Genomic DNA, 14,953 nt, shown 5'->3' on the forward strand with positions numbered 1-14,953 from the left:
TGCAAGCACTGGGGTGACGCTCTCTAGCGTTTTCATGGCAGACTCAATACGGGGTGGTTTGCCAGTGCCTTCCCCAGTCATTACCATTTACCCCCCAGCAAGCTGGGTACTCATTTTACCAACCTCGGAAGGATGGAAGGCTGAGTCAACCTTGAGCCGGCTGCTGGGTTTGAACTCCCAGCCTCATGGGCAGAGCTTTCAGACTGCATGTCTGCTGTCTTACCACTCTGTGCCACAAGAGGCATACATGGATACATACACACACACACAAACACACACTTTCACTTGTTGCCATTCTTACAAAGCACAATCACTTACAGTTGCTAATTCCCCTATCGTAAACTCAGGAGATAGGTCTATTTTAGGTAGATTAAAGTCTCCATGCAATATAATTTGGGGAAATGCCTCTGCAAATGAAGTATAGAAAATGTTCTTGCTTCACAACAATCTGCAAATACTTCTCTATACAGAAATAGAAGATAATCAATCAAAATGGCTTTGATTGTCTTAAATCTACACAAAAGCAAATGTTTGCATACTCCCCACCTATCACTGTAATGCAAACCCATTCAAATGTGTTCATTTTTTTAATGATGTTTTCCTGCACTTGCTTATCAAGGTCTTCAGATACAACCTCTCTGAGAGATAATAACAGCACAGTCCTTAGCAGAATTAGAATCATAGAAGAATAGAATCATAGAATAATAGAGTTGGAAGGTACCTCATGGGTCATCTAGTCCAACCCCCTGCACTATGCAGGACACTCCTTCCCAATCGCTCATCCACTGTAACCTGCCACCACCTTAAACCTTCACAGAATCAGCCTCTCCGTCAGATGGCTATCCAGCCTCCGTTTAACAATTTCCAAAGATGGACAACCCACCACCTCCCGAGGAAGCCTGTTCCACTGAGAAACCACTCTGTCAGGAACTACTTCCGGATGTTTAGATGGAATTTCTTTTGAATTAATTTCATCCCATTGGTTCTGGTCTTTCCCTCTGGGGCAAGAGAGAACAATTCTGCTCCATCATCCATATGGCACCCTTTTAAATACTTGAAAATGGTTATCAGATTCCCTCTTAGTCGTCTCCTCTTTAGGCTAAACAGACCAAGCTCCCACAACCTTTCTTCATTCTCCCTTTCAACAGGAAAATTCCCGGAGGGTCTAAAAGAGAGAGTGGTTCGCCTGCTACTCAAAAAATCTTCTCTGCATCTACGACAGCCATCCCACTATTACCCCCATCTCTCAGCGTTTCTGGGGAAATTGCTTGAAAAAGCAGTCATGGACCAACTGTTTGCATACTTGGAAGAAGCTTCGGTCCTAGACCCATCCCAGTCTGGTTTCCGACCTGGCCATGGGGTAGAGACAGTGCTAGTCACCCTGATGGATGACCTCTGTCGCCAGCTGGACCAGGGTGGGTCGGCGCTGCTTATATTATTAGATCTCTCAGCAGCGTTCGACACAGTAGATCATGAGCTTTTAGCTCACCGCCTCACCGATGCCGGGATCAGAGGGACTGCCAGTCAGTGGCTGATCTCTTTTCTCCGGAATCGCGGACAGGGTAGCATTAGGAGAGAGGTCATCAAGCCGCCACCAACTGGCTTGTGGACTCCTCCAAGTGGCAATTCTCTCTCCAACCTTATTTAACATCTTTATGCGCTCTCTTGCCCAGCTGGTGCGGAAGTTTGGGCTGGGTTGTCACCAATATGCTGATGACACCCAGCTCTTCCTCTGGATGGATGGCCGCCCTGACTCTCCCCCAGAAGCATTAGCCAACTGCCTGGAAGCGGTGAAGGGGTGGCTCAAGCAGAGTCGTCTGAAACTCAACCCTTCAAAGACGGAGGTCCTGTGACTGGGCAGGAAAGGCCCAAGTGAGGAGGTGCACCTACCCAATCTGGATGGAGTGCAGCTAAAAGTGGCCCACTCCGCTAGGAACCTGAGAGTGATACTTGATGCCTCCCTCTCAATGGAGGCTCAGATCACAACAGTAGCACCAACCAAACTACTAGCACCCTACTTCGCCCCAGAACACATGGCCACAGTGATCCACGCGATGGTCACCTCTAGGCTGGACTTCTGTAACTCGCTCTATGCTGGCCTGCCTTATCCTTGATCCAGAAACTGCAACTGATCCAGAAACTGCAACTGCCAGGGTCCTCACAGCAACACCTCAGAGGTCTCACATCCAGCCCATCCTCCAGAAGCTGTGCTGGCTCCCGGTTGAATTCCGGATCAGGCTTAAGGCTTTGGTTATCGCCTTTAAGGCCATACACGGTCTGGGCCCAGTATACCTGAGGGACCACCTCTCCACCTACACTCCTCAAAGAGCCTTGTGCTCTACTACCTCCAACCTCCTGGTGGTCCCTGGCCCCAAGGAAGCCCACTTGAGCTCAACCAGGGCCGGAGCTTTCTCCATTCTGGCCCCCACCTGGTGGAACGAGCTCCCAGAGGAGAGCAGGGCCCTGACAGAACCTAAACAGTTCCACAGGGCCTGCAAATGGGAGCTCCTCCGCCAGGCATTTGTTTGAGGTCGACCCAAACTATTGCTTCCAGTTGGCCCCCAAGCCCCCCCCCCACTACAACGGACACTAATCGGCCTTACCCACTGGGTCCCAGTAAGAGTTGAGCTGAGGCTCTTGCAATTTCTATTTCTAATGTTGTTAAGGTATTATAAGGTATTATCATGTTAAGGTATTATTGCTTTACTGTTATTACTGTTATCACCCGTTACTTTATGTTACCTGTATCTTTTCCTGTTTTCTGTAAACTGCCCCGTGCCCTCGGGGAGGGCGGTAAATGAATGAATGAATGAATGAATGAATGAATGAATGAATGAATGAATGAATGAATGAATGAATGAATAGTCTTGGTCTCCAAACCACTCACCATCTTTGTTGCCCTCCTCTGGACACGTTCCAGTTTGTCAACATCCCTCTTCAACTGGGGTGCCCAAAACGGAACACAGTACTCCAAGTGAGGCCGAAACAGAGCAGAGTATAGCGGTAGCATCACCTCCAGTGATCTGGACACGATTCTCCGTTTGATACAGCCCAAAATCCCATTTGCCTTTTTAGCCACTGAGTCACACTGCTGACTCATGTTCAATGTATGGTCTACTAAGACTCCTAGATCCTTTTCGTACATGCAACTGGCAAGACAAGTCTCCCAATCTTATATTGGTGTATTTCATTTTTCCTACCTAAATGCAGAACTTTACATTTGTCCCTATTGAACTTCATTTTATTCAGTTTAGCCCACCTCTCGAGCCTATCAAGATCATCCTGTATTCTGTTGCTGGGCTTAGAAGGATATACCTTCCTTAGGATTATTTCTGTTGTGCAGGTATCACTTTTTGATATTCTAAATTAAACCCTATACCGCAGTGAGCTTCTTTTCAGAATTGTTGGACTTTGTCATTTAGCAAGAGCCAGCCACAGACTGCCAGTCAAAGGGTTAAACTGTTTTTTAAAATCTTGTTACTAGTGGGACAGGCAGAGTGGGTCAAATGGTCTGTTTTCAAATATAAATTTCCTAGCTGCCAGGCCATGACCTGACTCTGGTTTGTCATGTACACAAGTTTGGCAGGAAGAGATGAGAATTCTACTTCCTCCCTTTGTTTGAGAAGAACTCTGCTGTAGGCAGAGAAGCAGATCCATCTTGAATCTCAACCATGTAGCAGCTAAGGTAGACAGCTCCTATAATGAGGTAATATTTTCTTGTTTTTTTACCTTCCAGTTCCCTTACCCTGTTTAGCTAGTAAAGTTTGTCTTTTTATATACAGTAAATCTGCCTCGTCTGGTCTCATTATTTATACAATAACTCTGCTAACTTTTACTACAGTAACTCTGCTAAGGGAATAGATTTTTCCCAACAGGAATTATCCTCAATCACAGCAGAGACCAGCATTTCAATGTAGTAACTACCTCGAGGTTCAGCGCTGCATATAAATCCCTGCCAAATATTGTTTCATTAGAGACAATGTCAGTCTGCACATACAACAACATGTACCAAAAGTCAGCTTTACAGGCAGATAGCTTTCCATAGGATTTTTTTAAAAAGCACAACACATATCCTTTTGGTGCAGCAAGTGACACTAGTAAATTGAATAAAAGACATTTTCCAGACTGCAGGGCCTTTTGGGTTTTTGCAGGCATGGTAGCAATTCCAGTGATCACACTATCCGTGCAATCAGTGCACACTCACATGGGGTGTTTTCCTCGCCAAGATTCTGTCTGCTCACAGTCACACTGAGGATTGATTTTCTGGGTTATCCCTCTTGGGTTTTATTTTGCACATACTCTGAAGTATTGCAAGGGGCTGTGCAATCCCCATTAAAGGATGTTTTCTGCCTATCACACTACAACCAAGGTTCATTCCTGGTCTACGTATTTCACCCCTTATTGGTTGCTTCTTTTTCCACATTTGAGTAGTATCTCTGATTGGCTCCCTGGCTCCATTTTTTAAAATTCCTTCACCTGACTTATATCAAGTACATAACCCCAGTGGCATACCTAAAGTATCTGATACCCAGAGTGGATAATTTTTATCACCTCTTTCCCCTATACGACAAAATTGTCCAGATGAGGACTGGTGGGCTTTCTCCTGATGAACTCAGTGGGGCTTATGCCCAAGTTAGCATATTTGGAGATTGGTGCTTCCAGGACTAGCCTGGCAGTCTCCAGTCCCTGAGCCCTTTCTTGGAAGAGAGGCACCATGAAATCCCACTCCAATTCCCTTACCTGGACCTTGCTCTGGAGTTAAGTGGTGTTTATTTATATTTATATACCGCCACTCTAAAATGTCTCGCGGCGGTTTACTTGATGAAGCTGTCAGCGTTGTCTAAGGCGGGGGTAGTCAACCTGTGGTCCTCCAGATGTCCATGGAGTACAATTCCCATGATCCCCTACCAGCATTTCCTGGACCTTGCTCTGGAGTTAAGTGGTGTTTATTTATATTTATATACCACCACTCTAAAATGTCTCGCGGCGGTTTACTTGATGAAGCTGTCAGAGTTGTCTAAGGCGGGGGTAGTCAACCTGTGGTCCTCCAGATGTCCATGGAGTACAATTCCCATGATCCCCTACCAGCATTTCCTGGACCTTGCTCTGGAGTTAAGTGGTGTTTATTTATATTTATATACCGCCACTCTAAAATGTCTCGCGGCGGTTTACTTGATGAAGCTGTCAGCGTTGTCTAAGGCGGGGGTAGTCAACCTGTGGTCCTCCAGATGTCCATGGAGTACAATTCCCATGATCCTCTACCAGCATTTCCTGGACCTTGCTCTGGAGTTAAGTGGTGTTTATTTATATTTATATACCGCCACTCTAAAATGTCCCGCGGTGGTTTACTTGATGAAGCTGTCAGCGTTGTCTAAGGCGGGGGTAGTCAACCTGTGGTCCTCCAGATGTCCATGGAGTACAGTTCCCATGATCCCCTACCAGCATTTCCTGGACCTTGCTCTGGAGTTAAGTGGTGTTTATTTATATTTATATACCGCCACTCTAAAATGTCTCGCAGCGGTTTACTTGATGAAGCTGTCAGCGTTGTCTAAGGCAGGGGCAGTCAACCTGTGGTCCTCCAGATGTCCATGGATTACAATTCCCATGATCCCCTGCCAGCATTTCCTGGACCTTGCTCTGGAGTTAAGTGGTGATTATTTATTTATATTTATACACCGCCACTCTAAAATGTCTCGCGGCAGTTTACTTGATGAAGCTGTCAGTGTTGTCTATGGCAGGGGTAGTCAACCTGTGGTCCTCCAGATGTTTGCATTTGCTGGCAGGGGGCTCATGGGAATTGTAGTCCATGAACATCTAGAGGACCACAGGTTGACTACCCCTGGTCTAAGGCTCCCCTGAAACACTTGGGCAAGACATGAGCCCCTTACCAAGAGTAGTCCCATTGGCTTCAGTACATCTACTTTGGCACAAAGTGAGGGTATTCAGGGTATTCAAAGCAGCCAGAATATTGCTCTCTTACTACCTCCCCCCCTTCCCTCCCTGTGGCGTATGATGAATATGTGTATCTTCTTCTCTCTGCATTGTTTGGTAATATCTCAAGAGCTAGTTTTAAAGGAACTAGAGTTGTAGAACTCCTACCCCCATCCCAGTCACCTTGAGACAGCTTCCTGTATAAGCAGAGCTGCAGACTTGTGTCAGGCTTCCCAATGGGACTATTTCAGCATGGGTGCCCTTCAGCACTAGAATGTTTCAGCACTGATGTGCCATTTCTTTTGGGGCAGGTTTGGAGTGGCAATCCACAAGGCAGAAAAAATGTCCAGATTCTGAGCAAACTGCTATCTTGAGAAGAAAGTATGGGAAAAAACAGTTTTGTAAAAAATGGGGCAGGGACAAGGAAAGACTGGGACAGCATGGGGATGTTAATGAAGTTGTCTGGACTCAAGGAAAAATAATGGTAGCATTGTTGAATGAAATCTGGAAAATGTCAAATACAGATGGGTGAGTTGTGTTCTTTTTGCCTGAGACTTTAATGAACCTTAATAATGTACATCTCAGTAATTCGTTCTGCATCATATGTGGAGCTGAGTCTATTCACTCTCAGAACCGTAACATCTGGCACTTGAACTGTGTGTCCTTGTAGGCTGGACTGGCTGCCCTGGATAAGTGTCTGATCTTTTCGGAGTAATTGCACTGAGATATCTTGCACAGCTGGAAAGATGCTGTGTAAAGCAACAATGAAATAATGTTCTTGCTGAACTTGATCTGCTGGATCTGTATGAAGGCCCAAGACAGACACAGAACTGGATCGGTTTTATTGCTCAAGGAGTTAGTGAGCCGATTGTCTGTACAAGCTGTTCTAAAATCTAATGATAATCTATAGTAATTACATGTGGTAAATAAGATTTAAATAGGATCTGAACCCAGTTATTTTCTGCTTTGGCAGAAGGAATATTTGAAAAAATCAAACTGGATCCAATTGACAGTTGGTGACAATATTGCTAATTGTCAGTGATTACAAATTGAAACGTTTTCTATGTTAACTGTCTCTGCTACCAGGAGTGCTTTGAAAGTCTTCCATACTGTGATAATATACTAATCAGACTGGTTGTGCTTTAAGGCCGCAAAGGTCAACTATCTGAGAATACAGCTCTACAGCAGTCATAGGTGAGCTTGAGTTAATTAAAGTCTCCCGAAGTTCTATCATTCTTTCAGATTCCAAAAGAGATGTGAACTCTTTCTCCATCTTAGCGGACCATCTAATCCGTTTCAAACAAGATTCAGTGGGAACTGCTGGTAGAGATACACTGGGACTGCAAACATCTATCCCAATATGATCCCAGTTTAGAGTCAGTGGAAGGTGGTCACTCTCAGTACGTGACTCTATGGAGAAAGAAGAAATATTTTGGAAGCAGTTAAAAGTGCATAAGCCGTAATCAATCACACTCTGTCCTCGAGGGGACGCGAATGTGAATTCTGCAGATGTGGGAAACTTGCTTTGACCATTTAATATCAGAAAATTGTGCTCTATACAGAATTCAGTTAATTTGATCCCTGCCTCGTTAACGACACTGTCCTTTGAGTTCCTCAAAGGCCAAATGGAGGGTAGTAAGTCCTCATCATCTTCCCCAAACCCCAACCTTGCAAAGATATCATTATTATTAGTGCCAATTCGAGCATTAAAATCTCCTAAAATAATGAATTGTGCTGACGAGTGGTCCTTATATATTGAAAATATAAAATTAGAAAATTTGGCCCAGTTTTGGTTGAGAGTCAAATAATTCTGGGCAGGAGGGAGGTAAACATTAATTATTATTAGTGAGGAATTATTCCAGTGCAATAGGATGGCCATAGCTAAATTTTGGCAGCAGCCTAAAATAGAAGGGTTAACAACAGAGTCAATCTTCAGCAAGGTGGAAATGCCCGCTTTGAAACGTCCCTTGGGCTCATTTTTATAGGCTGGTAAGTTAAATGATGTAAATCCCTTGAGATGAATTTTTTCTTGAAACCAAGTTTCCTGGAGGAGAATACAATCAAAGGAGGTTAAGAATTCCGCAAAATCAGAGTCTCCGGATTTGTTTTTCCATCCAGCGATGTTCCAGGATGCTATCCGAAGTCTAGGATGGGAATGGTCTCCAAATAGTCAATCATTTCTTGCCACTGGTTCTTCAGGTTGCGTCCACTGGGGAGAAGGATCAGAGTTGGTCTGAGTGGGCTCCTCCCCTTCTGGGGTCTTATGATCTTCCTGGAGAGATTTTGCTTGTGGAGATTTTCCTTTCACGTTTGCATTAGTCTTTGGCATATTATGGGATGAGGTGGAAGGTGAAGAATCTAACAACAGCTTCTTTTCTTCAATCATCTTATAAAGTTCCCTGGATGCAACGTGTGGTGTTTTATTTGCTAATTCTGAAAATTCCTGGGCCAGAGATTTAGTATTGGATTGGTTGTTTTGTCTTTGGCTCAGCAAAGTACTAAGAATTATTCGTGAGTCCAACTCAAAATCTTCTCTGTAATCTGTTGGCTGTGATGAGGCCATGGGTCTTTCTATTCTCTTTCCTTGAGGATTTGCTTCAAGTTCATCTCTTGACCCCCTCGGTTTATTTTTTTCTTCCATTTCCGGGCCTTTAAATGGGTCTGGTTTCCTCACACTCACCTCCATTGCTGAACAGAAGGTGGATTCTAAAGCTGGCATTGAGTCAGGAGTTACTGGTCTCCCTTCACTTGTGTTTAGGGAGAGATCTAAGTCTATTTGGCTTTCTTTGTGGCTGCTATTCTTTGCTCTTAAAGTCTGAATAGTCTGGACAGGTGATAGGCTTAAATTCCTTGAACTTTTACTTAGATTTATTCTTGTACTCTGTTGATTTGTCAGCTTTGACTTCTTTAGATTTCCTTTTTGTAGGGAGGTTATTACTCCTTTCCTCCTACATATGTTGCTATTTGGTAGCTTTTTAGAAGTAGATAGTTCCTTCTCTCCTGTCTTCAGTGCTGCAGGCCTTGTGTTCATTCCTCTTAGTTGTTTTTGAGGATCCTTCAGCTTACACAATGGGGGGCATTCACTGTCTGCAAAGACCCTTGTAGGAGTGATTTGGAAGTTCTTTAGATGCCCTCGCCTTCTCAAGAGTAGAGAGGGGAAGTTATTAGATGTAAAAGTGATGATTAGCCTCTTGAGGAAGTCATTACTTGGAAGCCAATGAATGTTTACAATCTCCTGTTTAACACGATTGTTGTTCAAAAGTTGGATAAGGGAGCGTTCTACAGTTGCTCTGCTGTCCCATCTGCCAGCGTTTACTCTTAATTTGCCAATGAGCAGGGCCACCTTTCTTTGTTGAAGGCTGCGAGTATTTTTGTTGTTCTGCTTGCCAAGTATAGCAGGAGAATGCTTCGGCTCAGAAATACATTTTCCCAGGTGAGTTTCCTTTTTAGTAGTTTTTGATGTTTTATTAAGCATTACTGAGCAATTACTGTCCCGAGTGGATAGTTTTGCTTTTGACTCTCCTGGGGAGTGAATCAGCATTTTTTCAGTGAGAGAGGTCAGAGTTGTTTTAACCTTCTCAAGATTTATATTTATCAGGTCCAATTTTATATACAAGTTTATCAACGTCTCTGAGACTAAGGTAGTTTGTTTGGCTAACAGTTCCAAGTCACTTGTTTTTTCCATCGGACTTGTTAGCTTCAATATTTCTCCGGGTGTTGTAAGTGGCTCTAAAGGAGTCGTCTCTCCCCTTCCGTGCTCCTTTCCCAGACGAGAGCATTCTTGGTCTTTTCCTTGCCTAGGACTCAAGACAGAATCATGGGTCCATCACAAGATCAACTCATAGAATATGAGAAGTTCCAAAGAGATTAGAGCAATCAGAGACTGAAGTCATGAAAGAAAGGTCAGTGTAGAGTGTAGAGCTTCCAGCATCACTCTCCAAAGATATAGGATTAATGCATCTGGTAGCCACACAACTGAGCTTAAGGATAATACATGGTGCCACTGCACCAAAATGCAGGGAAGATTTCCAAGCATTACCAAATACCTAAAAGTAAAAGCTACCATAGCAGTATCCCTTCAGCAATTTCTAGTTAAAGGAACTATTGGAAGTAGACTCCAATGTGACTAGCCTCCCGACCGCCCCCCCCCCGCAATCATCTAGCCGCCCGCCCACCGCCTCCCGCCCTCTGCAACCAGCTAGCCTCCCGCCCACCCCCCGCAACCGCACGCCCACACCCTCCGCAACCATCTAGCTGTCCGGCCCCTCCTGCCCCCTCCATAACCAGCTAGCCTCCCGCCCGCCCCCCGCAATTATCTAGCCACCCGCCCACCGCATCCCACCCCCTCCCGCCCCCTCTGCAACCAGCTGCCCCTCCGCAACCGTCTAGCCACCCCCCCACACAATCACCTAGCCACCCGCCCGCCGCCTCCCGCCCCCCCCCGCAACCAGCTAGCCCCCCACCCCCCCGGAGAGCACATGCACCTGCGCACCCACCAGCCAAAGGAGATGTCAGGTGGGCGGCTCAGAGGCAACGGTGGTATCCTCATTCTTCACGGCCAGCAGCAGCTGCTGCTGGGAAGCCAGCCCACGCACCCCACCTTGCTCAGCCACCTCCAGCGGGGCAGGCAGCTCAGAGTAAGAAGTGGCGGCAGCGCGGGGGCCTCCTGAGGCCGGGGTCCTGCACGGGGGGCTCCTGAGCCTGGGCTGCCTACTGGGCTGCCTGCTGGAAAAAAAGTTTAAATTTTTTTTAAAAATTAAAAAAATGTAATTTTTTTTTTAATTGGAGAATGCCACGGGACAATTAGGAAATGCGGCAAGACGCGGGGCAAATGCCCCAAAGGCGGGACTGTCCCGCCAAAAGCAGGACGTCTGGTCATCTTAACCTAGGACTGCATTTAATAAATCTCACTTTTTGCCTATTGGTTTTGTTTGCTTTTGGGTGTATCACTAAGTGTGCTCAACATACCAGAAAGCTCCTACAAGGCCAGCAAAGCTGAGGACTCCCCAAAGTACAATGTTTGTGCATAACTACTAAGGAATAATTGGCTAGGTTTAATTCCTGCAACGTAATGTAAGGGAACTTAATTATTTAAATAACAATTTTAACAATCAGGTCCTGGCATGGAACACTGTACAAGATGCCTTTGTGTGTTGGCAAGGCCATGGATCAAACTGGTCACTATCCCCAACCCCCATTTGTACTTATGGGAGCTTCTGGCCTGGTCTTATGTAAATTCTCCCAAGCCCAGGGCTTCTGCTGAGAGGAAAAACCAAACAATAACAGCATACCCTCACTGACACAAGGTGGCAGCAGTCACCATTCCACGTTGTAATTCACCATTCCCTTATGTTTGGAGAGTTGCTCAGAACACGGTTTTGAGGTAGGAGCTGTATGTATTTTCTTACCAGAAAGCACATGGCTTCCAACTCCAAAATAAACAAGTCTCCAAGGTGATTGTAGAAGAGAGATATGGAAATATTTAAATTATAACATCTATCATACAGGCCTGAGGTTACCATGAAAAGGTGTCTAAAACTATGGGTCAGGGATTCCCAAGCAGGAGTCTGTGGACCCCTGGGAGCTCCAGAGGGGGTCCACAGCCTTTCTCCTCCCACCTTAATGAAATTGGCCACAAACTATGGAACTGGCGGCCTCTGCCCCGAGGGCTCAGTGGGTAAGCTGTGGGTGTAAAAATGAAAAAGAGGGAGAGTAGGTTATGTTGTGGTATGGGGGGACTGGGATGTCTTCTTAGCTCCTGCCATTCTTGTAAGCCAACATAAGGTGAAGCCACCATAGCAGTAGTAAAGGTGGGGGGGATGATGAAAGGAGGGCAAAGTGTGCAGGTGATGTCACTTCTGGTGATATGTCATTTCCAGGGTGTGTGACAGGGAGGCGTGGCCAGATGACCTCACTTCCGGGGATCCTTGAAGCTTGAAAGCTCCTCCACAGGCAAAAGGCTAGAAAAGGCTGATATAAGTTAATAAGTTATGATACTGGCAGCAGTTCAGGAATCCCCAAATTTGTTTAGGCTAGGGGCAGCCTTGGGATTTTGAAAAGGGCAGCGGGTACCCCACAGTATGGCTGCCATGGGTGGGAGTACAAAATGCTGTGAGATTCCAAACTATGTGTGTGCTCGATGCAACCCACAGAGAGAGCCTTCTAGACTTCTGTAGCACCTCCTGCTCCAGTGAGACAGAGAAAGGCCAAGATTGATGGCTGTGAATGGCTCTCTGGGAAACAGCAAGTGGGCATCAGAAAAGAGAACTGGCACCATGGCACCCACAGCAAATCACTGCACCTGTTCATGCAGTTAAGATGGCCTGAGATCCTTGCTGTCCTAGTTCTTTCTAAAGATACTGTATGTAGGCACTTGAGGAGGCCTCCAAGCTCCAGCCTACAGTTTTTGTTAACTTCGGATGGCCTCTAAATAAAATGCTTAAAAATTCTTTGGGGTAACAGTGGTCACTGAAGACAGAGTCTGAAGAGCATTTGCAGAACAATGGCTGCTTATAAACACAATGAATGCTGGCTACAACTACATGGAAAGCTACTTGACTGTAGCCTCTCTCTTCTGTATTAATCTGTCCATGCAACTGAATAGACCTATGGGGCAGCAGAGATGTGATGATGAATACATAATTATTAGATGGCTCTGTCCAACTGATCAAATCCTTTTGGACAGTCATACTTGACTCCTCATCCTACATGACTAGGTGATGCTGCCTGGCCTAGAGTAACGTATTTATCGCTCCATGACTAAAGCTTCCAGTATACACTGGAATGGTGTGAATGAATTCTCCCATCATATGATGTGACTTCAAATGTCATTCCATTCACATTTCCAGCTATGTTGAGCAACCATGAGACAGGAGATTAACTGATATGTACGCCTGTGTGACACAGTCTAAAATATTATTAGCTCTCTATGCAGTTTATAAACACACTCTCTATATACACTTTATATAATTCTGTGAATTCATCCTAATCTGATTCACCTCATGAGTAGAGCCCTAGTATAAAGTATAAGTTTCAACGAGGTGTCCACTGATGTGTTTCCTTGATTTGCTCACTTCTTGAGTCTTGGGGACTCCAAGAGCCTTAACAGAAAACAATAACAAGAAAAGTTTATTCTCTATGAATAACACGCTCGATAAAAATTGAACTGAGAGAAGTCCATTTATCAAATGTCAGTCTCCTCCTCCATGGCTGCTTAAAAATTCTGGTGTGATCCAGTAGCTCCTGTGCATGTATCAATGTATGGTGCACATTTTGTAATTTAAATTATTAGCCTACAGGCTCTATGTTTTTAACTTTTTAACCTTATAAGTTGTGCACAATAAGTGTTAATTTGTATATTTATATTTTGTGGACACCTGGCCTTTTGGTTCCTAACTACTGGCTTTTTTGCAACACTATTCCGTTTTTTGTTTTCTTATGCCCATTATTTTTCATCAGATTTAATACTTGCCCATAGGTTCAAAAATGCAGTTTAAATAAGCAAAGCGTTTGCAGCACCAGATGGCTTCTTAAAAGAATAAAATAGTTTTATTGTGAAGAGAAATAACTTTGTAGAGAAATCAGAGAGAGTCCTAGTAGTCTGTCTATCTAACTGTTCAGTTTGTCTGTTGGTTCTGGAGGCAAGTAGGGAGGAAGTTAGGGTTATGTGCTTCGGCCGCCAAAGTGGCCTTTCATGCCCGAAGTGGCCAGCACCACGGTGCAGGAAGGAGGGGGCAGCACAAGTGTGCCTCCCCCCCATACCGCGGCACTGGCCACTTTGGGCATGAACGGCCACATCGGCAGCCAAAGCGCACAACTCTAGAGGAAGTAAGTTCAAAGCAGCAGGAAGTCTCCAAAGAGCCAATCAGGACAAAGGAGGAGACTCTTTGCAAAATACCAGGAAGTCCATATTCTAACTCTGCTACATACACATCTCTGATGTCCCTGCCCTGTGATAGTCTTCAAATCCTTTTGAATCATGCACACTGCAGATTTTGTACATTCGAACACAAATAACATTGGAGACTACTGCTCTAAGAAAACCAACTTTCATTTCACAGGGAAGACTGGTTTGACAAAAACACTGGAAAATTGCCTTGCAATAGGCTCCTACCTGATGCAAAAATTAAAAGTGCTTAGTGCATAACGCAACATAACGCTTAGTGCATAATGCACTATGAGCTTAGTGCATAATGGACTGCTTTTGATATACTTCTCAATCCCATTTCTGGATACAATATAATTTTTAACTGTAGAAAGGGAGGAAAGTTGTTGTTTTAAACATATGGACACTTTGTTCTTGATTTTTAAGTCTGCAGCTGAGATCTTTCTGTGTCTTACCCTGGAAGATATGTGGTACATATTAGACATATTTGAATATCCAAGGCATAATGATGTGACAGAATGCTGAAGTAATGCAATAGATTCAGACCACAGATGACTGTATTCAACGTTCTTCTACATTAAAATTCTCCTTGTAATTGGAAAAATACTACATGTACATGTACATTTTTAAAAATTAAAGATTTAAATTTACAAAAAGCATTAGGAATGTGTCCCCCACCCCCGCAGAGAACAGCACAGTCCATTCTACCACCCCTGAAATCTTTCTTCTCGGATTGCTGATGTGGTAGACCAGGGCTAATTTTGCAATCCTCTGGACATTTGGTAGAGACTCTAGATGCGTACTGAAGATTATGTTGTACAGTTCCCAATACTGTCTCTGCTTGGAGCATTGATGGGCTTTTTGCACTGGCAGAAATATGGCTCTTGAGAAATTAAGACAAGCGTATGAATGTAAAGATAAGTGTAAAGTTCTGCATCTGGGTCAGAAAAATGAAAAGCATACCTACTGGATGGGGGATACGCTTCTAGGTAACACTGTGTGTGAACGAGACCTTGGGGTACTTGTGGATTGTAAACTAAACATGAGCAGGCAGTGTGATGTAGCGGTAAAAAAGGCAAATGCCATTTTGGACTATATCAACAGGGGCATCACATCAAAATCACAAGATGTCATAGT

General features: G+C 44.6%; 1 long non-coding RNA gene across 1 annotated transcript in view; it reads left to right on the forward strand.

Moving 5' to 3' along the window:
• The first annotated feature begins 3,659 nt into the window (after window positions 1-3,659).
• The window catches only part of LOC143832231 (uncharacterized), a 41,964-nt gene continuing 30,670 nt past the window's right edge, over window positions 3,660-14,953 (forward strand). Inside the window, exon 1 of the long non-coding RNA XR_013229152.1 lies at window positions 3,660-3,706. This is a non-coding gene — a long non-coding RNA (uncharacterized LOC143832231). The remainder of the gene's footprint in view (window positions 3,707-14,953) is intronic.

Source organism: Paroedura picta, chromosome 3, assembly GCF_049243985.1.
Source record: "Paroedura picta isolate Pp20150507F chromosome 3, Ppicta_v3.0, whole genome shotgun sequence".
Taxonomy (NCBI): domain Eukaryota; kingdom Metazoa; phylum Chordata; class Lepidosauria; order Squamata; family Gekkonidae; genus Paroedura; species Paroedura picta.